This window comes from Lolium perenne, chromosome 5 (genome assembly GCF_019359855.2).
Source record: "Lolium perenne isolate Kyuss_39 chromosome 5, Kyuss_2.0, whole genome shotgun sequence".
In the NCBI taxonomy this organism is placed as follows: Eukaryota; Viridiplantae; Streptophyta; class Magnoliopsida; order Poales; family Poaceae; genus Lolium; species Lolium perenne.
In genome coordinates this window covers 2,034,040-2,058,822 of record NC_067248.2, presented here as the reverse complement: position 1 = coordinate 2,058,822, position 24,783 = coordinate 2,034,040, and the positions used below count along the sequence as shown (strand labels likewise).

Genomic DNA, 24,783 nt, shown 5'->3' with positions numbered 1-24,783 from the left:
GCAGCAAAGCTACTAACCAATAGAGACACACTACAACCTTCGTCTAATAGAGAAGGTGAGAGAGCGCATAAACTAACAGTTCTATACTCTGCAAACATAACCCAACCGATGTGTTCCCCCTTCGCAAAGAAAGAAGTACTAACAAGGGCACTCACACGGTTGACAAGTTTTATTAGGTATCGGTTGTAGTAGTGCTAAATTACTACGCAAGTTATTAACAAATTATTAGCAGCAACATAGAGGTGTAAGTTGTTCTATGATCAAGCTATACAATTCCAAGTCGTCCATAACCGCGGACACGGCTTATCGATAAGATGTACACCCTGCAGGGGTTGCCCAAATGTAACCATACGCATGCTCGTCCCGCTTACGACAAGCGGAGTCTCACAACAAGACCGTTCCCAGTTCAACAGGAAAGTCTAGGGGGCCACCCCACCAAGCTACCTGAAACGAAGTTCGGCCGTACTCCGAAGCGGACTCAGGGTTGCTTAGGCGTCTAGGCGGGCACTAATGGCCAGGCACTAGATAAGTCGTCTAGCAATTATGCAGTATAATACAGAATATAAACACCCGAAGGCAACAGGAAGTAAATCGTGCATATCGTGCATATGAGCAAATAAAACCAAGGTTGTGGCCCCCTTTTCAACAAACTTGAGAAAAGGTAATGGGTGAGGGGGGGGTCCCGATAATCGTCCCCACGTACGGGTAGAGCGCTCAATCTCGGAACAGATAACAAGAACTCGTGTCCTAGGGGACATTAGCGAGACAAAGATCCGATGCTTTCGCAAAGGAGCTCACAGATGCCGCTGCTTACAGTTTTAGTTATTAACAATAAAGTAAAGCATGTGTATCTCCAACAACTGATATAGCATGTGATAACCTCCCAGCAACCCAACAGATATAAAGATATAAGCAGATCCCTAAACATGCGCTACGACTCGCAAGGCTCAACCAACAAACAATGGCGATAGGTAGCGGATATTTAACACGGCTCATATGGGTAACAGTGGAATAGGACACGTGACACAACAGAATCGCAACATATGGATAGCAAGAGAACAACGAGCATGAAACTGTAAAATAGGTGAAGAGGTGGGCTCGCCTGTGAAAAGCTGAAGAAGAACTTGTCGGAGAACTCGTCGTATCTCATATCAACACTTCGTGATCCTATACGGGAAGAAGCAAATGCTGGAACAAACAACGGATGCAAATCTTACAACTACGGCAAAAGAAGAACCGGCATGATCAAGATGATATGCATGACATGGCAACGATGATGCGATGCACCTTATCTAAATTAATCGGAGTCGGAACCCCAGACAAGCAGTTTAAAGTTGAAGTTGCATTTCTACCTACAAAGTTAATGGTTGATTAGCATGGCACAACAAGGCAGGGGTGATCTATGCAAAGTTAAATGGAATCGGGACAGCATTTATACAATATCCCACATATTCCATATGTTACATATTAGGTGATAATGCAAAGTAGCATGACACGACATGATGCGAAAAACAAACAAGCATATTGATGTCATATTCATGTTCAGCACATTTTTCTGATCAACTTTCATGTATAACACTTTTTATTTCGAGTTACCAATTAAAAGTTATTAAAAGAATAGTTTTTAGTATGTATAATAGGAAAACAGAATTCATTTTATATAGAAAAGGACCCAGCTTTAATTTACCAAAAGGGGGAAGGACCCCGGGTTGATTTACAAGGTATCAGGGGGTTTGCTGAAAAACGTCAGGAGCAGGGACGCCGGGTTCAGTTTGAAAAAGATGCAGGGGACTTGGCGCAAAAGACCAGATCCGGATGCGGGCGGAACGTTTCTCACCGTGGGAGCGGCTAGCCACAGCGGCGACGGGTGGGGTCGGGTGCTGATGTGGCTGCCACGCTGCCAAACCTAGCGATGCACGCACAGGAGGTGCTCGACGCGGGGCGATGCCGCGCGCGGGGTGATGACCACCGGCGGTCGGCGTCGTGTGCGCGAGCGACTCCGTGGTTTCCAGGAGGTGGGGCTAGGCACGTTAGACGTGCCTCGTCGGTGCGGATCGAGAGGTGGCGGCGGAGCACACAGGGGAGCGGCGGAGGGGCGACGACGGCGGGGACTGCGGCGGTGGCGGCGGTCACCACGAGGAGGAGAGAAACCCGGAAGCAAAGAAGAAGGGGAAGATGCCCAGGGGGTTCAAGAGGTTACCAGGAAGGTGGTGGTGTGGCCAAGTTTGCCGGGGAGGGCCCACGGTGGCCGGAATTTTCGTCGGAGCACGGTGGCCGGCGAGGAGAATCGGCGAACTTGCGGTCGATTCGAAGAACGCCGGCTCGATTAATTGCACCGGATGGAAGAGGACGACGAGGCACGCTGATTGGTGGCCCGGCAGCGAGGGACGGCTCGCAACGACGGCGTGGTCACGGAGAAGCGGCGTTGCTCGGTGGTGGTCGCTCGGGATGGGGTTTTCTCCTCCCTGCTTCCTTTCGTGATGGATAAGAAAGGGTGGAGGGGAAGGCGTTGTGGAGGAGGCAGGTTTGGTGGGAGGATAAGGAAGCAGCCGCGTGCGTGGTCCAGGAAAAGCAGATGGAAGGGAGAGTGCTAGTTGACGCGGGAGTTGCAACGGCGCCAGAAAGTAGCTTCCTTGTGACGGTAAAGTACTCGTCCGTTGGGAACCCCAAGAGGAAGGTGTGATGCGTACAGCAGCAAGTTTTCCCTCAGTAAGAAACCAAGGTTTATCGAACCAGTAGGAGTCAAGGAACACGTGAAGGTTGTTGGTGAAGGAGTGTAGTGCGGCGCAACACCAGGGATTCCGGCGCCAACGTGGAACCTGCACAACACAATCAAGATACTTTGCCCCAACTTAACAGTGAGGTTGTCAATCTCACCGGCTTGCTGAAAACAAAGGGTTAATCGTATGGTGTGGAGAATGATGTTTGTTTGCAAAGAACAATGAGAGAACAATGATTGCAGTAGGTTGTATTTCAGATGTAAAAGAATGGACCGGGGTCCACAGTTCACTAGTGGTGTCTCTCCAATAAGATAAATAGCATGTTGGGTGAACAAATTACAGGTGGGCAATTGACAAATAGAGAGGGCATAACAATGCACATACATACCATGATGACTACTATGAGATTTACTTAGGGCATTACGACAAAGTACATAGACCGCTATCCAGCATGCATCTATGCCTAAAAAGTCCACCTTCGGGTTAGCATCCGCACCCCTTCCAGTATTAAGTTGCAAACAACAGACAATTGCATTAAGTATGGTGCGTAATGTAATCAACACAAATATCCTTAGACAAAGCATCAATGTTTTATCCCTAGTGGCAACAGCACATCCACAACCTTAGAACTTTCTGTCACTATCCCAGATTCAATGGAGGCATGAACCCACTATCGAGCATAAATACTCCCTCTTGGAGTTACAAGTATCAACTTGGCCAGAGCCTCTACTAGCAACGGAGAGCATGCAAGATCATAAACAACACATATATGATAGATTGATAATCAACTTGATATAGTATTCCATATTCATCGGATCCCACCAAACACAACATGTAGCATTACAAATAGATGATCTTGATCATGATAGGCAGCTCACAAGATCTAAACATGATAGCACAAGAGGAGAAGACAACCATCTAGCTACTGCTATGGACCCATAGTCCAAGGATGAACTACTCACGCATCAATCCGGAGGCGGGCATGATGATGTAGAGTCCTCCGGTGATGATTCCCCTCTCCGGCAGGGTGCCGGAGGTGATCTCCTGAATCCCCCGAGATGGGATTGGCGGCGACGGCGTCTCTGGAACTTTTCTCGTATCGTGGCTCTCGGTACTAGGGTTTTCGCGACGAAGGCTTTAAGTAGGCGGAAGGGCAGAGTCGGAGGAGGCACGGGTGACAAGGGATTAACTTATCAATGCCTACAGATTGTAGACTAGGGTTTAGCGGAAGTAGAGGGCAAGTAGATCTCGAAGGTTTCAGCCGAAAAGTACTCGACGATATGAAAACTAAGGTTACGTGAGACAATCAATCGATCCTCTCTTTGTCCCTCGACTCCCCCTTATATAGGAGGTGGAGTCGAGGGATTCGTAGTACACACATTACAGAGTCCGGGAAGGTTTCTAACTCATCCGGAAAGATTACAAGTATGTTTTTCTAGCTTTCCTTAATACTAACTTGGGCTTCCGAATCTTCATACTCATCAAGTCGTGGGCCTTCAGTAAACCCCGGGTACCATATTCAGCAGGCCCATTGGGGATGCCTATGTCAGTAGCCCCCGAGATTTTGCTTGAATCGAAGAATCAGGGAAAATCTCCAACTTTAATCATTCAATAACTATCAATTTTATCACATATCTTTTGGATACGCAATTATATATTGTACAGGGATAATGGTAGTTGTGGCTAGTTCATCTGACGGATCAGGTACTAGTTAACTGCTCTAGTGGCAATCCGCAAAAACCTACTTCAAGATCACGTCCCTGGACATGATCTCGGGATACTGGTGTAAACTTCGACAGGTGCCGCTTAAGGTCTTACCATTCTGTCGAGTCCCAGTCATGTTTTATCGGGTACCTAACGCGTCCGTTAGGATTTTTCTTCGTATCTGTTGATACGGAAAAAAGTAGCAAACCGACGTCAGAGACGGTGCCACGCCGCTCAGAACGGATCTGGGGTCTTACCTTCGCAGAGTTTTGCGGCATTCAGAGATTATTCGCAACTTTGGCGCTCTGAGAATATATTGTCGAGTGCTTTTTCGGCTGCTGGAATAGCACATTTTATTGAGTCAACGGATGACTTATATTGCCTTCCCGATGGGAGTATGTTTCGAGTTATTTGTATAACTCGAAATATGCTCCCTTCTTCTTTCTCTCTATATATTTTTTATAATTTCATCGGGCACGCGAACAGCGTTCCCGATGGGAGTAGCCCCCGAGGCTACAGCCAAGGACTAGTGCTTGGTTGTAGGCTCAACATCTTATGCCGCTATATTGTCAATCTCTCTCGAGCTTTTTATGTTTATCGGGTGCGCGAACAGCGCTCCCGATGGGAGTAGCCCCCGAGGCTATGAACAAATGCTTGCGTTTGATCATAGGCTCTCGCCATTTCTATTTTGTCATACTTGAGCTTTGTTCTTTTTTCTAAAGTAGCCCCCGAGCATTTGGGCAAAAACTTGTATTTGACCAAAGGCTCTCGAAATAATCGATAAGTTTTTCCTGCCGCCAATTCCCTTACTCCTCACTGCCGAGATTTTCCTTTAGTCAAAGTGTCATCACTACTGACGATAGCCACGACCACTGTATCGAAAAAACGCGAGTACTACTCTTTCTCTGTCTTGCGGGCCCAGAATCCTCACCAAGTTCACTCGTTGTGCAAGTGGGGGACCCACGTCCTCCGCTTTTCCTGGCGCACGCACTGTAACGCCTGTTCCGTTCCTTCACAGTCAAAATACTCTTTTACCCCTTAGCCACGTGTACAACATCCACCGCAAAAATTATTCCATCCAACGGTGCGCCGCTTCGCCAATTCCCTATATAAGGTCGTCTTCTTCCTCTGTTTACACTTTCGCTTGCGCCGCACCTCTGCTTCTCCTCTGCAAAAAATCCCCATTGCGCCCAGAGCTCAACCACACTCGCACGCTGCGCTTTCGCCATTGTTGATGCCCCCACGCGCGCGGCTCACTCGCCACACCACTCCCGAATCGAAGATGGCGGCAGAAGATCTGGAGTGGGAGAGATCCAAAATCTCCCACCAAGACCTGAATTTGATGAAGAAGCTCGGGCTCATGAAGACGAAGGACGCGCTGCGCTTCCCCAGCGACGAAAGCTATCCCTCGCCTCCAATCGAGTATCGGGTCAGTTTCGTCGATCACCTCATTCGCGGCCTGTCCACCCCCATTCACGATTTCCTCCGTGGTCTTCTCTTCGTTTATGGGGTGCAGCTACATCAGCTGACTCCCAATTCCATCCTCCATGTCGCCATTTTTATTACTCTTTGTGAATGCTTCCTCGGAGTCCCTCCTAACTGGGCTCTGTGGAAGCGCATCTTCTACCTCCGCCGCAATGGCTCCCACAACTTCACCTACAACATAGGTGGTGTTGTTATTTGCGTTCGCCCTGACGTCGAGTACTTTGACGTCAAATTCCCCGACTCCGTCCAAGGGTGGCGCAAAAGATGGCTCTACGTGCGCGAAGAAAGCGCCAACTCGGTGGAGTACAACATAGCTCCTTTTGATGGGAACGCCAAGATTCTTCGCCGCCGTTCCTGGGACGCTGAAGCTACCGAAGAAGAAAAAACAGCGACAGAGGCTCTAATGTCTCGTATTCATGAGCTTCAGAATACCCGCGGCAAGGAATTGTCGGGTATCCAAATCACAGCTTACTTCCTTAGGATTAGGGTGCAGCCTCTGCAGGCTCGCAAAAATCCCCTTTGGACGTATGCTGGCGAAAAAGATGCTAACAGGCTCTCCAAGGACCTTTCTGTAAAGGACTTGGAGAAACTTATCCGAAGAATTTCATCACTTAGCAAGAAAGATCCTATTCCATCTTCTTGCCGTGTGGAGCCATATAGTGTCTCCAACCCTCTTCCCAAGGTACTTTCTTCTCGAATGTTTTACTATTTGTCGACTACTATTTTGATAACATCCCCTGCGTAACTTCTTGTCGATATTCCTTGTGTTTGTAGAATCATCCAGTTCTAGCTTCTCTTCCTCCTCTTCCTGAAGATGGAGAAGTCGAAGAACAGGCTGTTGTCACTGACGACAACCAGGGTACTTCTCGCCCTGAGAGTGAAATCGCGGGTTCTCAGAAATCCGCGGCTTCTTCTGAAAGAGAAGATTCTGAGGCTACCGCATCGACACACTCCCTCCCCTCCGTTGTTTCTCCAAGGAACAAGAGAAAAAGGGACGAAGTTGATGATTCTGGCACCTCCAAAACCGACGCGCCTCCTGCCGAAGAAGTTGTTCCTACTGAAGAAAGGACAACTTTCAACCCTTACGAGGATGCCCTTGTCAGCTCGTAAGTTCTCTGTTACTCTTTGTTGTTTGCTCTCGATATTTTGTCTATGTTGTTTCTTACTTTGTTGCCTTTTATTGTAGTGGCGACGAGGATGAAAATCCACCCATTGACGTGACTGCTCGAACGAGTACGTCGCATACTTTAGTTGTCTCCAAAGCTCAGCCTGATGGAGAGGAAACTTCGCCTCCTCAGCAGGACATTGAGCATTCAACTCCAATTGCAAGCCCCCGTGCCCCTTCACCCAAGAGGGCTAGGGTCGAACCGGCCAAAGAACCTATCTTGCAAATTGGTAGTTCCACAACTCCTTCACTGGATGATGTAAGTTTCCCTTTTTTTTTTCCTTCCGATATTTTTCGGATCTCTTTTGTGTTTTGCATCTTTTTCGCTTGTCGCTGTCGAACTTTCGCACATTATATTGATTTTTCTTTCTTCAGCCTTTGATGAAGGAATTTATCCGTCTCGGTACCCAATTTGTCGGGTACCGTGATCATGCGAACAAACTTGAAGGTACTATTGTTGCTGCTTTCTTTGGTTGAATACTTTCTGTCATATTTTTTGTCATAACAGTTGTTGCTGTCGGTTGTTTTTCCAGCCAATCTTGCGGAAGCCAACAAACGCGTTGATGCTCTTGCTCTTAAATTGGAGCAAAGCGAAAAAGCTCGCAAGAAGGCTGAATCAAATGCCGCTGTTATTGAAGATCTTCGAAAAAGACTTCGCAACGCGGAAAACTCTTTGAGTGAAAACATCACTCAGCAAACTGCCCGCGAGGAAAGGATTATCTCTCGCTTAGAGTCACAGAGCCGACGTTTTGTCAGTAAGTGCTCTAACCGTTGCTTGTTCTTCGAATACCCATGCTTTTCTTGGCGTGCTTTTTGACAAGCTGTATGTTGCGGTATCAGGGAGGACGCATCAAGATTATGAACTCGACAATCCTGAAGGTGACCGCCTTCTCGACGCGCTCTCCCTCCTCGAGATTCATAGAGATGAGGCACGCCAAGGCATTGCTGATGCTGAATCGGGCCTGTCGCGGCTTTTTCCATACTTCTTCTCGAAGAAAGAAGAACCCAAGACTTTTGCTGCTCTGGCCAAGTTCTTCAATTCTCAAGAGGATCTTGGGCACGGTCTTCGACAAGAAGGTTTGAAGATTGGTGTTGAAGGTACCATTGCCTTGGTTGCTGACAGTCGACAAGACGTTGACTGGGCCAAAGTTGGCGATGTGCAGAAGATGGAGACGAAGAGATGGCAATCTTTGATCAAGGCCGCCAAGCCAAACTCGAAGAAAATCCTTTCTTTCCTTGGATTCAAGCCAACCCCGGCTCCTAGTTCGTCGAAGCCGGAGGTCAAGTAGACCACCTTGTCTTTCTTTTTTCGCTGTGCTTTTCTTTTGATGCTGTCGCCATAGTAGCTCTGGCGACAACTACCCCATTAGTTCAGTAGGAACCTTTCTTTGTAATAGCCATGTAAATACCTGTCCTTATTAATGAAAAAGCTATGTTGCCGAGGTATTGATGTCGAATTATTTTCTCTCCAGTTGATTTTTGACAACTATACCACTGGGCCTCATTCCTCGGCTGCCCTGCCTGCGGCGCCTTGCTCTAAAAGGTCCTCCGCTGTCGAATATATTGGAGGTTTATCGAGTGATGCACAAAATGAGGACTTGGACGAACTCCGTCAAGAATTACAGTCGAAGAAAAAACAAATTCTCGTGATCATGGAACAGTCTCGAAGATCATCTGAGAATGAGAAACGAGCTGTTCAACAAGCTCAAGAAGCCATGGCGTTGAAGGAAACTGCAGTTGCTGAGGCTGCCGAAGCTACGCGCCGAGAGAATCATATGCTTGAGCTGATGAATGATGCTAGCCTGGATATGGCGGGTATGCTCCGCAAAACTTGGTCATATGTTAGCTTAACCTTACTATTTTTTACTCCTTGCTGAAATTTCCGGTGAAACAGGTTCTTTCTTGGATACTGCTGCCGAAGACCAGCGTGTTGAAGCCCGAACCAATGTGCTTGTCAGGCTTGCTCGTGAGCACGGTGCCAATTTTTGGGTCACTCCTGAGCGTACTCGCCAAATAGTCAGATTTCAAGATCGAGCGAGTCAGGTCCGCGATTTTCTCGACTTCTACACGAAAACTTTGTCTTTAGTCTATAGCACCATGTTTCCTCGCAACAAAATCCCAGACACCCTTCCTGCTTTGATGGAGAAATTTCGAGATGCTCCTCGTATTCATCAATTTGTGCGAGCTCAACTAGAAGCTGGGGCAAGATTCGCCATGATTATGATACAGATCTGCTACCCGAAGTTAGATCTTACTTAAATTGTCACCAAGTGTCTGGCCAAACAAGCGAAGCGGAGGAGGAATGTTGACAAAATTGACGACACTGTGCGCCCTGTAGCAGAAAAGATGATGGACGAACTGCTTCGGTTGGATGCAGAATTCTTTGTCAGGGGTAGTTATGCTGAACATAGCACTGGTGCTGCAAATAACGAGGGATTCAATATAGACGCTATATTGAATGCTGATTGAAGAATTTTCTTTGTTGTTTTTTCTCTGTCGAAGAATGCATGTATATTGTAAATAACATATATGTTGTCAAATATCTCGAACTATTTTTGTTTGAACAAGCCCCCGAGCTTGTTATTGGTTCTTCCTGTATGTTTGTATTGTCTTGCGAGGTGTGTTGCACCAAGGCGAAATTTATTGTTTTGCAAGTTCTATTTTGTCGGTAGTTCATATATAGTAGCTGCTGGGTGCAAGCCCCCGAGCGTGTCGATAAAGAAGATGTGTATCACCAATATCTTTTCTATATTGCAGCACCACGAGCCCGCCTCATTAAAAACCTTTGCAGCCCCACTCGGTGTCCTGAAAAGGAAAAGAGTGTGTCTGAAAGCTCGCGGGCGTTTCAGTACATTGTATTTTTACAAAGGGGGACTATATTTCGACTCTAAGCGTAGAACCGCCTGAGTTGCGCCACGTTCCAGGGATTTGGCTCTGCAACCCCTGTCTTCTTGTCCTTTATCCTGTATGCTCCTCCTTCGATTACTTCTGTGATGATGTAAGGGCCAAGCCATGGCGACTCGAGTTTTTCATGGCTTTTTTGAGTGAGCCGAAGAACTAAGTCACCGACCTGAAAGGATCTCGGGCGCAAACGTCGACTGTGGTAGTTTTTCAGGTCTTGCTGATACTTGGTGACTCGTGATAGTACTTCATCTCGAGCTTCATCAAGTGCATCGACATCATCCTCCAGTGCTTGTCTTGAAGCTTCTTCATCATATTCCGTTACTCTTGGAGAATCGTGCTCTATTTCTATCGGCAATACTGCCTCAGCTCCATGGACCAAGAAAAACGGAGTTTCCTGTGTCGCTGTATTTGGTGTTGTTCGAATACTCCATAACACACTGGGCAACTCTTGAGGCCAGGTATGTCGAGCTTTTTCCAACGGTGCTAGTAAACGCTTCTTTATACCATTGCAGATAATTCCATTGGCTTTTTCGACTTGACCATTGGTTTGCGGGTGCGCAACTGATGCAAAGTGTAGTTTGATACCGGCCTCTGCACAATATGCCTTGAATTCCTTTGATGTGAAGTTACTACCATTGTCTGTGACGATGCTATGAGGTACTCCAAACCGAAAAACGATACTTTTTACGAACTTGATTGCCGACGCTCCGTCTGGTGAGTTTATCGGCTTTGCTTCTATCCACTTAGTGAATTTGTCGACCGCGACGAGCATATACTCGTATCCTCCTGGTGAAGCTTTGTGTAACTTTCCCACCATGTCGAGACCCCACTGAGCAAAGGGCCAAGACAACGGTATTGGCATCAACTCTGCTGCCGGAGAATGAGGTTTTGCGGCAAATCTCTGACACGCGTCGCAAGTACGAACTATTTCTTTCGCGTCCTCTATTGCTGTCAACCAATAAAATCCTGCTCTGAAAACTTTGGCTGCTATAGCTCGACTACTTGCGTGATGACCGCATATTCCTTCGTGTACGTCCTTCAGAATTATTCTTCCTTCGTCGGGTGTAACGCACCGTTGTAACACTCCCGAGATACTTCGCTTGTACAACTCCCCTTTGACCACAGTAAAGGCCTTGGACCGCCTAATAACTCGCCTTGCTTCAACTGGATCGTCGGGTATTTGTTTCCTTAGGATGTATGATATGTATACTTGCATCCATGGAATTTGTACCATCATAACTAGGTCCTGTTCCTCCTCTTCTTCCAGTGTCGCTTTTATAGCCCCCGAGGGTTTCTCGTCCTTCTCCTTCTTTTTTGGTTTCTTCGACTTTGTAGATCTCTCGGCTATCTCTTCCCAGAATACGCCAGGTGGGATCGCGAGACACTGCGACCCAATGTTTGCCAGAACGTCGGCTTCATCATTGCTTAGTCTGCTGATGTGTTTTACCTCGCACCCATCAAACAGCTTTTCCAGCTCGTTGTAAACTTCCTTGTATGCTATCATACTATCGTTGACTGCATCACATTGATTCATGACTTGCTGAGCCACCAACTGTGAGTCGCCAAAGATTTTTAATCGAGTTGCACCACATGCCTTCGCCATCTTCATCCCGTGTATGAGGGCTTCGTACTCTGCCTCATTATTAGATGCGTTTGGAAACGTCATTCGTAAGACATACTTCAATTTGTCGCCTTCAGGTGATATTAGTATCACGCCTGCTCCAGCTCCCTCTAATCTCTTAGACCCGTCGAAATTCATAGTCCAGGTTCTCGATAAATCCGGGGTCCCGTATTTTGTAGCTCCATCCATTCTGCGATGAAGTCTGGTAGAATTTGCGACTTTATTGCTTTTCTTTTTTCATACGTGATGTCCCGAGGGGAAAGCTCTATTCCCCAAAGGGAGACACGACCCGTAGCTTCTGGATTATTTAGTATATTGGATAAAGGCGCCTCATTGACCACTATTATCGGGTGTGCCGAAAAATAGTGCCGCAACTTCCTTGCGGTTGTAAACACTCCGTATGCTAGCTTTTGGTACTGCGGATACCGCTGTTTTGAGGGAGATAAAACTTCACTGATGAAGTATACTGGCCTCTGTACTCCATGGAGTTTCCCTTCTTCCTCTCTTTCAACTACAAGTACTGTGCTGACCACCTGAGGCGTAGCTGCAATGTATAACAAGAGGGGTTCCTTCTCCTTGGGCGCCACCAAGATTGGCGGTGTCGAAATTGTGCGTTTGAGATCCTCGAAAGCTCTGTCGGCCTCTTCGTTCCACTGGAATTTCTCTCCTTGCTTGATTAGAGCATAGAACGGTAACGCTTTTTCTCCTAGTCTGGCGACGAATCTGCTTAAAGCTGCGACTCGCCCAGTCAGCTGTTGTACTTCTTTTAACTTTGTTGGCTTCCTCATTGTTACGATAGCTTGAATTTTCTCTGGATTGGCTTCAATCCCTCTTGCTGAGACTAGGAACCCGAGAAGTTCTCCTGCAGGGACGCCGAAAGAACACTTCGTCGGGTTTAGCTTGAGGCAAAACTTATCAAGATTGTCGAAGGTTTCCTTTAAATCCTCGATCAATGTTGACCCCTTTCTTGATGTTATAACGACATCGTCAATGTATACTTGTACGTTTTTCCCAATCTGTGTTGCTAGGCATTTTTGCATCATCCGCTGATATGTTGCTCCCGCGTTTTTCAGACCAAAGGGCATTGTTTTGTAGCAAAACACGCCATAAGGTGTAATGAACGCTGTCTTGACCTCATCTTCTTCTTTTAATCTAATCTGGTTATAACCAGAATATGCGTCCAGGAAGGAAAGACGTTCACATCCTGCCGTGGAGTCGATGATTTGATCGATCCTTGGAAGGGGAAAGTGATCCTTTGGACAATGTTTATTGAGACACGTAAAGTCGACACACATGCGAAGGACTTTCGTGTTTTTCTTCGGGACCAGCACTGGGTTAGCTACCCACGTGGCCTCTGTATGTAGTTCCTTAATAAAAGCAGCTTCTCTGAGTCGATTAATTTCTGACAGCATAGCTTTACGGTTTGGTTCCGAAAAACGCCGCAAAGGTTGTTTAATTGGTCTCGCTATTGGATCCAAGTTTAAATGGTGCTCGGCAAGTTCCCTGGGTACTCCTGGCATGTCAGCTGGACACCATGCAAAGATTTTCCAGTGCTCACGGAGGAACTCGACGAGCGCGCTTTCCTATGCGAGGTCCATGTTTGTTGCAATGGACGTCGTTTTCTTTGGATCTGTCGGGTGAATCTGCACCTCCTTCGAGTCTTTCGTGGTATTAAAGGTTGGCTCCCTGAGAGGCCTTCCTACATCTGGCAACACATCATAATCAGTTGTCAGCTTTGACGCCATGTATTCTGCTTGCATCCCGAAGGTTTCTGACAGTCGATGAAAGTCCTTGTCGCATTTATCAGCTAACGCGAAACTTCCTTTGATTGTAATTGGTCCATTAGGCCCAGGTAGCCTCCACAACAGGTACGTGTAATGTGGTACCGCCATAAACCTGGCATATGCTGGTCGTCCCAGCAAGGCGTGATATTGCGACGGGAAATCCACGACTTCAAACTCCAGCTTTTCTATCCTGTAGTTTTCTCGGGTCCCAAACTGAACATCGAGATTGATCTTCCCCAACGGGTAATTTGGCTTCTCTGGCGTGATACCATGAAAACGTGTATCAGTTGGTTTCAGATTTGCTATGGATATGTTCATCTTCCTTAATGTATCTGCGTACATAAGGTTTAGACTGCTGCCTCCATCTATGAATACTCGAGATACGTCGAATCCTGCAATCACTGCTGGTAAGATAAGTGCTGACTGCCCTGGTCGAGGAACTTGCTGCGGGTGATCCGCTATTGTGAAGCCAATGTCCTGTCCCGACCAATTTAGGTACTCTGTCGTTGGTGGAGGCATCTTCTCTGCCATGAACACTTGTCGCGAAATTACTTTCTGAGCCCTGTTAGACGGCCTAGCTTTCTGAATCATCGAAACCGCGCCGTTGGAATTGGGGTCGATATATGGAGGTGGGTGTGGTGCTGCCGCTATTCTGAGCTGGTGTCTATTTTCGTCCGTAATTGCGGGAGGGGATGGTAGGCGGATCTCACTCCTGGGCCCCTGGGGGTTTCTATTTGTTGCCTGAGCATTGGCTTGCCCTGCAAACCTCAACATTGCTTGAAAATTTCGGCAATCCTTCTGTAGATGTCCTGACTGCCTCTTCCCATTATTGTCGACATAGAAGTGCATCTGACATGGCCCGTTCATCATATCCTCAGGGGATACAAAAGGTCTCTGAAACCTTGGTCCACTATTTTGTCTGTTATTCCGAGAGTCATCTCTATTGTCGCCTCGCTGCTCGTTACTCCTTTGATATTCATCTCTATTGTTTCCTCCAGTGCTTCCCCGAAAGCCAGCCGATATTTGATCAGGAGCATCATAACTCGAGAATTGTCGAGGGAATCGTCGTCTGTTTTGAAAGTTTCGACCACGGTCCTCCTCTGGTGACCTGTGTCGCTTATTGTGGACAGCGTCTTCTCCATCTGCCCACCTGTTTGCTATCTCCATCAATGCTGACACTGTCCTTGGGTTAGTTCTCCCCAAGTCTTCGACTAAATCTCCTCGTCGAATTCCTGCTACGAACGCATCTATTGCTCTCTCGTCAGATATGTTCTCTGCCGAGTTTTTAATGATGTTCCACCTCTGGATGTACTTTCTCATTGATTCATCATGCTTCTGTCGACACGATCTCAACTCTTCTAGTGATGCGGGTTTTTTGCAGGTGGATCGAAAATTTTTAACGAATACATCCTCAAAACTATCCCAGCTGTCGATGGAACCTGGAGGAAGCTTCTTTATCCAAGATCTTGCGGCTCCACTCAGATGTACTTGAATACTCTGCATGGCTGTTGCTCTGGTTCCACCTATCAGCTTCACCGTCTCAAGGTAATCGACTAGCCAATCCTCGGGATCTTGCAGGCCATCGAATTTTTTGAAATTATCGGGTAACTTAAACCCTGAAGGAACCCGAGTTTTCCGGACCCTCCTTGTAAAGCACGGTAGCCCACACATGTCCTCGTCATCTATCTCTGGGGAATGCCGATGTTCCCTTCTATTTTGTCGTGCTCTGTCTACCCGTGCTTGGGCTGCTGTATCTCTTGCCCCACTTGTTCTCTCGGGAACTGGCGCTGCTGCAGTAGGTCGTGGACTATTTTGCCTTGCTGATCCTTCGGGAGGCGAATTTATAAACGCCGTTCCCATGGCACCAACTCCTGCCATGGCCATATTGTACAATGCCTCTCTTGGATCTCCGGGAGGTGGTTTGGATGCGAGGATGAAAGCCTGCGTCGCCATGTATCCAGCTTCTGGTGTCTTAGGGATAATGTTCCCCCTCGTGTCTATCGACATAAAGGACATGTCGAGGTTTTGAACCAAATTCTCCCTATCTGCCTCAGGTATATTTTGCAGCCGCGATCTTGCCCTATTTCGAGCTGCTCTGTGACTATCTCCCGAAGTACCGCAGTTGTCGACTCAACTCCGCCCTTCGCCTGCTTGACGCGGAAGCCGCTTCCTGCCTCCTATCCAACTCGTTTTTTTGTTTCTCGAGCTCCCGCCTGATACGTGCGAGTCTATATTGATATGCCTGTAACTCCTCAGGTGTCGCCGTTACAGTCATTGGTTATGTGCCATCAATGGCTCTCGCAACTCTATCCCATACTGCCTGCGGAAATTGTATCATCTGCCGCACTCCAGGCCCAACATATTTTGTTCCTAAACCTCGGGTGAGGTCTGCAGGGTCGACATACGGATTTCCCGCATCGTCGAAGTTCTCTGACGTCTCCTCCTGTGGGCGACTTGTCTCTCCAATGGCATAGATCTGATGATATTTTGGATTCTGAACTTTGTCAGGTTTGGTGACACCATCACAGAGAGTGGTGAAGACCTTCCCCACAACATTGGATCTGTCGATGAAGTTGAAGCTGTCTATATTGCTCGTGTCATCGCTTATATCGGAGTCCGCGGATGACTCGAAGGACATGTCGCTGAAGATCTTGGCGAGTTTTTCGCTTGCCACAGTACTGATGAAGCGTGGCGACGAAGTTTCCTCGTCGCCTGTCTCGATTGACGATGCAGAACTCGAAAAATCGGGATCGACCGCTGGTAATTCCGATGAGATCGGAATTTCGAGACGATACGCTCCTTCTTTCTCGACGCGGAAGTGGAACTTTCCGAACGTCATCTTCATGGGCTCCTCCAGATACGCATATGCATCCAAACGGGAGGGCGGGTGAGGTACAAAATCAATTAGACCAGTTTCGATCTGTTTACCTCTATCCATCGCGTTGCTTGCAGTTGACGAAGTCGACGATCTTGAACGTGCCATCGAGATCAGATCCTTGACACCTCTAATTCCCACAGACGGCGCCAATTGACAAGGGATTAACTTATCAATGCCTACAGATTGTAGACTAGGGTTTAGCGGAAGTAGAGGGCAAGTAGATCTCGAAGGTTTCAGCCGAAAAGTACTCGACGATATGAAAACTAAGGTTACGTGAGACAATCAATCGATCCTCTCTTTGTCCCTCGACTCCCCCTTATATAGGAGGTGGAGTCGAGGGATTCGTAGTACACACATTACAGAGTCCGGGAAGGTTTCTAACTCATCCGGAAAGATTACAAGTATGTTTTTCTAGCTTTCCTTAATACTAACTTGGGCTTCCGAATCTTCATACTCATCGAGTCGTGGGCCTTCAGTAAACCCCGGGTACCATATTCAGCAGGCCCATTGGGGATGCCTATGTCAACGGGGGCCCCACACCATAGGCCGGCGCGGGCCCCATGCTGGCCGCGCCGCCCTATGGTTACGGGCCCTCGTGGCCCCACTTCGTATCCTCTTCGGTCTTCTGGAAGCTTCGTGGAAAAATAAGACCCTGGGCTTTTGTTTCGTCCAATTCCGAGAATATTTCCTGTGTAGGATTTCTGAAACCAAAAACAGCAGAAAACAGGAACTGGCGCTTCGGCATCTTGTTAATAGGTTAGTACCGGAAAATGCATAAAAATGATATAAAACGAATTTTTTAGCGGCACTTAACAGGCTCAGATGAAGAAGCTCAAATTGAATGAAAGTTGCGTACATATGTGAGGATCATTCACGTAAATTGGCAGATTTTTCTGAGTTACCTACAGAAGGGGCTACTCAAATTCGTGACAGCAAGAAATCTGTTTCTGCGCAGTAATCCAAATCTAGTATCAACCTTACTATCAAAGACTTTACTTGGCACAACAATGCAATAAAGTAAAGATAAGGAGAGGTTGCTACAGTAATAACAACTTCCAAGACTCAAATATAAAACAAAAGTGCAGAAGTAAAATAATGGATTGTCTCCCATAAGCGCTTTTCTTTAACGCCTTTCAGCTAGGCGCAGAAAGTGTAAATCAAGTATTATCAAGAGATGAAGCATCAACATCATAATTTTCCTTAAAAACACAACTTGTCACAATAGGTATCTTATATGCTCCATTATCTAAATTTTCCATAGTGGTACTAAGGGCTTTATCAATTTTAGGCTTATAATAGTTCTTTGGCTTAGGCACCTTAGAGACATACATGAACTTTTGCTCCTTACCCACATAAGCTTGCTTCTTAAACTTAAGAGAAGAAAAAGTTGAACCCAAGGTTCCCATAGCTTCTTCAAGTTCACCAATCCTATGGGTTTGATTATCATGGATAGCACAAGTTTCTAAGACAGCAATTCTTTCATTAATTCCTCCTAGAGATTTATCAAGTTTATCAGTATTATCAAGTAATATTCCCAATTTAGTCTCAATACTTGGAAGATTTTTCTCTATGGCCTCCAACTTTTTCATGACATCTTCAAGAGAGATTTCAATTTTAGCTTCATTAACAGGTGGTATTCCAACTAGACTCTCAATAATGCAACTAGCTTCTAAAGCAGGAGTGCCTAGGAAATTACCTCCCGCAAGAGTATCAAGAACATACCTATTCCATCTAGAGATACCAACATAAAAGTTCCTAAGGAGGATAATAGTGGAGTGTTTCTTAGTGCACCTATGATGAGCATCACTAATTCTATACCAAGCATCCTTAAAACTTTCTCCCCCTTGTTGCTTAAATGAACGAACTTCAACTTCAGGATTACTCATTTTAGCAGTAAAAATAAACTAAGCAAAACTGAATTAAAATAAAGTAAATGCAAGTACCTAATTTTTTTGTGTTTTTGATATAAAGAAAGCAAACAAGACAGTAAGTAAATGCAAGTAACTAATTTTTTTGTATTTTGATATAGAGAAAGCAAACAAAGCAGAAAATAAAGTAAAGTAAAGCAAGACAATAACAAAGTAAAGAGATTGGATGTGAGAGACTCCCCTTGCAGCGTGTCTTGATCTCCCCGGCAACGGCGCCAGAAAAAGAGCTGCTAGTTGACGCGGGAGTTGCAACGGCGCCAGAAAGTAGCTTCCTTGTGACGGTAAAGTACTCGTCCGTTGGGAACCCCAAGAGGAAGGTGTGATGCGTACAGCAGCAAGTTTTCCCTCAGTAAGAAACCAAGGTTTATCGAACCAGTAGGAGTCAAGGAACACGTGAAGGTTGTTGGTGAAGGAGTGTAGTGCGGCGCAACACCAGGGATTCCGGCGCCAACGTGGAACCCGCACAACACAATCAAGATACTTTGCCCCAACTTAACAGTGAGGTTGTCAATCTCACCGGCTTGCTGAAAACAAAGGGTTAATCGTATGGTGTGGAGAATGATGTTTGTTTGCAAAGAACAGCAGAGAACAATGACTGCAGTAGGTTGTATTTCAGATGTAAAAGAATGGACCGGGGTCCACAGTTCACTAGTGGTGTCTCTCCAATAAGATAAATAGCATGTTGGGTAAACAAATTACAGGTGGGCAATTGACAAAGGAAACTGCTGGGCGTCCCCCGGGGGATCTGATTTCCCAGCCCCCGGATCGCCAGCCGTCGGATCGGCCATCTTGAACGGCTAGATTTGCTTTTACTGAATGTAGCAAAAAAACACGTCCCGGCAGCAAAATAATAACCCGCTTTTGCTACATTGTAGCAAAAAACGGTTCAGTCATGAAATCAAATAAAAAGCTAAGATCGCCGGTGACCTCGTAGCAAAAAAAAAAGCTATTGTAGCAGAAAAATGCTAATGTAGCAAAACCCAATATCATCGGAAAAAATTTGACGAAGACCTCGCCGGAGACCTTGTAGCAAAATTTCTATATTAAAGTAGCAACACAACAAAACAGTTATAGCAAAAAAAAATAGCATCACAGCATTTTTTACAAGGTCTCTAGCGAGGTCATTGCTATTTTATCAAAACAGACTTCGCCCAATACATGACCGAAAATACTTAGTAGCAAAATATATATACTAACATAGCAAAAACATAGAACGGTTGTAGCAAAAAAATCTATATATGACAGCAAAATCCACGTAATGCATGTCGCAAGCCGTGGGCAGCAAGGAGGGCCGCCGTGGGCAGCAACTTGGCCCGCCGTCAGCAGCAAGGAGGGAAGCAGTCGGTAGCAACCTGGCAGCGACGCCCGGAACTGCTAGTAGCAACACCAGACGCCAGAGGTAGCAAAGTCGCCCTCCGTCGGTGACAACACTGAACTCCTAAGGTAATAATAGACGCCAGAGTTAGCAAAACCGGCCTCCATCGGTAGCACCGCCAGACGCCCAAAGTAGCAGCACCGTGAAGCATCTCCGTTTGGAGCGACGAAGTTGGAGGTGGTTCCCTAAGGATGAATATGAGGCGCCGCGCGTGACGTCGGGTCGAGTAGAGGCGGGGCCTTTGCACAGCGAGGAGCTCCGGGACTAGCAGGCAGAGGCACGCCCGCGAGCTCCAGGACGAGTAGTAGCGCCGCCTGCAACTGTAGCAGCGCCTTCGGGGGCAAGTAGTAGCGCCGCCTGCGACTATAGCAACACCGACGACTGCTTGTAGCATCGACGCTCATTGATTGTAGCAGCGCCGCTGGCGGATTGGAGCAGAGGGAAGCAGGAGGGCGCGCATGGTTTCGGGACGACGGCGAGCAGCCGCTCCGGTGGTCGATGTAGGGGAGCGCAGCCGCGCCGGGCCGCTAGGGTGTGGCAGCGATGCGCGCCATGGCAGGGTTCACCCGACCGGAGCATGAGAAGGTGACGAGACCCCGGCGGCGCTAGGGATGGAGGCAGAAAGGTGGGAGTCCACGCCGGCCGGTGACCTGCGCCTCGCCGGTGAAGCTAGGGATTCCGGCCTCCGCGGTGGCCTCCATCTCCGGCCACGCACGAGGCGGGCGCCGGGGAAACTAGGCTTGCGGGACGCCATGGCCTCCATCTCCGGCGGAGCTGCATGAGGGACACCCTCCCGGTGGCGGGCTGCATGAGGGGCGAGTCGGCTGCACTAGGCGGCGGAGAGGAGCGCCGGCGGGGAAGAGGAGAGGCGGCCAGGGAGAGGACAGCTGCGGTGGCGGCTCGATGCGTGAGGAGCAGCTGCGCGGCGCTGTGTTCCATGGGGAGAAAAAAGAAGAGAAGAGGAAGACACGATGAGGTTTGGTGGGTCCTGCTGAAAACGTGTGGACAGGAGGCATGGGCTGGGTGTGCGCTAGCTACACGCGCGCCCGCAGGATGGAGCGATCGCACGGTCATGCATCAGGAGGTTGCAGCGCGCGCGAGCCCCCGGGGGAATCCAATCATTTTCCATTGACAAATAGAGAGGGCATAACAATGCACATACATACCATGATGACTACTATGAGATTTACTTAGGGCATTACGACAAAGTACATAGACCGCTATCCAGCATGCATCTATGCCTAAAAAGTCCACCTTCGGGTTAGCATCCGCACCCCTTCCAGTATTAAGTTGCAAACAACAGACAATTGCATTAAGTATGGTGCGTAATGTAATCAACACAAATATCCTTAGACAAAGCATCAATGTTTTATCCCTAGTGGCAACAGCACATCCACAACCTTAGAACTTTCTGTCACTGTCCCAGATTCAATGGAGGCATGAACCCACTGTCGAGCATAAATACTCCCTCTTGGAGTTACAAGTATCAACTTGGCCAGAGCCTCTACTAGCAACGGAGAGCATGCAAGATCATAAACAACACATATATGATAGATTGATAATCAACTTGATATAGTATTCCATATTCATCGGATCCCACCAAACACAACATGTAGCATTACAAATAGATGATCTTGATCATGATAGGCAGCTCACAAGATCTAAACATGATAGCACAAGAGGAGAAGACAACCATCTAGCTACTGCTATGGACCCATAGTCCAAGGATGAACTACTCACGCATCAATCCGGAGGCGGGCATGATGATGTAGAGTCCTCCGGTGATGATTCCCCTCTCTGGCAGTGGTGCCGGAGGTGATCTCCTGAATCCCCCGAGATGGGATTGGCGGCGACGGCGTCTCTGGAACTTTTCTCGTATCGTGGCTCTCGGTACTAGGGTTTTCGCGACGAAGGCTTTAAGTAGGCGGAAGGGCAGAGTCGGAGGAGGCACGGGAGCCCCACACCATAGGCCGGCGCGGGCCCCATGCTGGCCGCGCCGCCCTATGGTTACGGGCCCTCGTGGCGCCACTTCATATCCTCTTCCGTCTTCTGGAAGCTTCGTGGAAAAATAAGACCCTGGGCTTTTGTTTCGTCCAATTCCGAGAATATTTCCTGTGTAGGATTTCTGAAACCAAAAACAGCAGAAAACAGGAACTGGCGCTTCGGCATCTTGTTAATAGGTTAGTACCGGAAAATGCATAAAAATGATATAAAGTGTGTATAAAACATGTGAGTATCATCATAAAAGTAGCATGGAACATAAGAAATTATAGATACGTTTGAGACGTATCAGAGAGCTCACGCGGGGAGGGAGGTGGAGGTCGCTGTCTTGCTCCTCTGTCCACTGGCGAAGGAGGGAGAGGGTGGCGTGAAGGGGTAAGCAGGTCGGGTGGGTTGGGCCGGAGGGGAGAGAAAAGGGGCCGCCGGGAAGGGGGAGGGAGTTGGGATGTTGGGCCAGGGAGAGAGGGAGCCCAGGGGGGTTTTCTTTTGTTTATTTGAAATTTGTTTTGCAAATAGTTTTGAAATCAATTCAAATAGGATTTGAATTTTAATACAGAGGTGGGGAGAGAATACAACATACTTAAAATAGTAAAGTATTTATTTTGGTTTTAGGTTTTGTTAAATGAAAAGAAGGAGAGGGGTTTATTAAATAACCCATATGAGAGGAAAATAAAAATAGCTAGGGTTTAAAATAATTTTTATTTTGTAAAACATTGATGATATGATGCATGATGCCATGATGATGCAAAAAGGGAAAAGAGCAAATAAATCTAATAGGGTATTACCCGGGGCCGTTACACCGGGTCGCTCGCGCGAGCGGCTCCGGAGAGCTCGAAACCCTAACAGGAAAAGCCACCCCCCCAGATCTCCTCCTCCCGGCCGTTGACGCTGCCGGCGCCGCCGTCGCCGGTGGTGGCGGCCGCGCCTGGTCGTCGAAAGCGGCGGGCAGGGTCGGCGCGCCCCGACGGGTTCCCTTCGCGCGGAGGGAGACGTCACCCGGGCAACGCAGGTGGTGTGTCGGCGCGAGGTCGGCGGAGCTCGCCGGCGCATGGCGGGGAGGCGTTGAGGAGCGGAGCTCGATGGAGATGCAGGTGAGGCGGGAGCGTGGTGGTCGGCGGCGCATGACCTGCTGGCGGCGGCGCGGCCCAACCATGGAAGCGGCGGCCATGGAGTGCTGCCAGGAGGGAGCTCCTAGCGCGGCGGCCAGCTACCTCCGGGCTTCATGATGCGGCGGCGTCCTCCCGGTTGCCCGCTGCTGTGGGGGAGGGAGATGGAGGCATGGGAGTACCTGGGCCCGATCTAGGCTTCGAGGGCCCGATCTGGGCTCCAGGGCCGGGGCGCAGGCGTTGCTGCCAACCTGGAGTGGGATGACGACGCGTTGAGGCGGCCTGGTACGTGTTGGAGGTGGTCTGAGGCTGCACCCTCGTTCGGGGTGGAGTGGAGGTGAGTGTCTTCTCCGTTGTGCGCGGCGTTGGTGGACCACGATATGCCGACTTCAATGGCGAGGTGCTGCGGCGGTGGCGGTGTGAACGACAAGGACAGCTGCCTCAATCCGTTGGGTAGGGTGGGAGGTGTGCGACTACACGAACGAAATTCTTGCCCGTCTTCGGTCGGTGCTGGTGGCGACGGCGCCCGTGGGCGTCGTTCCCCTCCTTGGAGGCGTCGCTGAGTGTCTCGGCACTTCCCCGCTCACTTTACGGTTTGGTGGAGATCTCCGGATGAAAACCTAGGTTCAGAGTGAACCGGCGCGATGGCGGCGTTCTGGACGTCGTCACTCTGTTGAGAGCATCGCGTTTGGAGACACAGCGTTGCAGGTACCTTGTCGTGTTCCTCCGGTGTTCGTCGTTGTCCAAGCTCGACCTTCATGGGCGCCATGTACGCCATCGCCGGAGAGTCCAAGGCGATGTGTTTCTCCGGACCAATCAAGTCCCGCCATTCTCCTGCCACCTCCTTTTCGGCATCAAGGGTGCATGGTGCGTTGACAAGGGAAGTCCAATTGGAGCTGTCGTTCTTCGATGGTGACCGGCGTTGGTCGAGACGCGGCTTTGTCGTTTAGCTTGGATAGGCTCTTTTGCTTTGGATCGAGCTGTAATGTCGGTGGTGGTTGTCTTAGGGTGACCCGGTGTGGAGTTTGTACTGCATTCGTTGTTCGCAGCGAGGTGTAGTCGTCTTGTATCTAAAGTCTGCTTTTTATAAAGATAAGGCACGTCTTTGGTGTGCTCTCGAAAAAGAAAATTCGGAAGTAACTGACGAGGCATGCTGGAAATATAAGTTGAACAGAGAAACTTTCGACCTCGAGATCAATTTAGCTAAGGGCGTCTATTGGCGTTCAATGTTCAACCCTCAAGCCCCTGCGTTGTTCAATATAACATACCCAAATACTGAACACTGAAGCCCTGTAGCGGACTGATCACTGAAGAATACCGCATTCTGCAATTGGAAGCACGGACGCGGTTGGGCAGTGTTTCCGTTCGCCTTTTCCGGGTAGGAACATGGGCGATGCGAGACGCCTGTTTTCTTCTCTCTCTATATAGCTCTTCCGCTAAAATTGGTGCAGATACAAATAGAAGATGATGGTATCCACTAAAATTCCAATGCGCGATAGCTGCAAAAATGTAGATGTTGACTGATACAAAACGATCCACGAAGACAACCAAGATTGTCATCATACAGTGTACTGTACCGAGTAAACGTCAAAAACCACCGCTGTCACCTTCGCTCGAAGCTGGATCTTTGTGGAAGATTAATTGATTTCCACTATTGCAATTCCATTCCGACATAGGACGACGAGGCTACACACATATGAGCCCCGGTTACAGAGAGAGAAAGAGAGATACGAATCTAGAAAATAAAATGATGCGAGAATTTCGTGGAAGATTCATTTACCTTTTTGTCATGGTAATGTATGCAAAGTCCATGACAAGTCCCAAATTAAAGTTAACCCTGTTCTCATACCTGCAAAATTAGAAAGCAAGGTATTCATCCACCGCTGCCACTTATTTCTACCGTTGATGCATGGCGTCATTATGAAGGAATGAGAAATGCAGTTGCAATGTTTGCCCGAGTGAAAGATGTTGGCTAGCGTAGGGTAATAAAAATGGTACCTGTGAGTTGTTGAATCACAAAAAGCAACAGTGTGGTCCTCGACATCGTAAAGCGTAATCGGACGACACGAGGGACGTTCAACCACAGCAATATTGCGACCATATCTTTGGAGT

At 48.1% G+C, this 24,783-nt stretch overlaps 1 protein-coding gene and 1 long non-coding RNA gene across 2 annotated transcripts in view; both read right to left on the bottom strand.

Moving 5' to 3' along the window:
• LOC127319773 (putative cysteine-rich receptor-like protein kinase 39) overlaps positions 1-24,783 on the bottom strand; it is a 250,813-nt gene that overhangs the window by 154,817 nt on the left and 71,213 nt on the right. The window lies entirely within an intron of this gene.
• Positions 23,826-24,658, bottom strand: LOC139830949 (uncharacterized). The gene is made up of 2 exons (XR_011744496.1): positions 24,452-24,658; positions 23,826-24,357 (listed from the first exon to the last, which is right to left on the bottom strand). It is a non-coding gene; the product is annotated as an uncharacterized lncRNA (long non-coding RNA).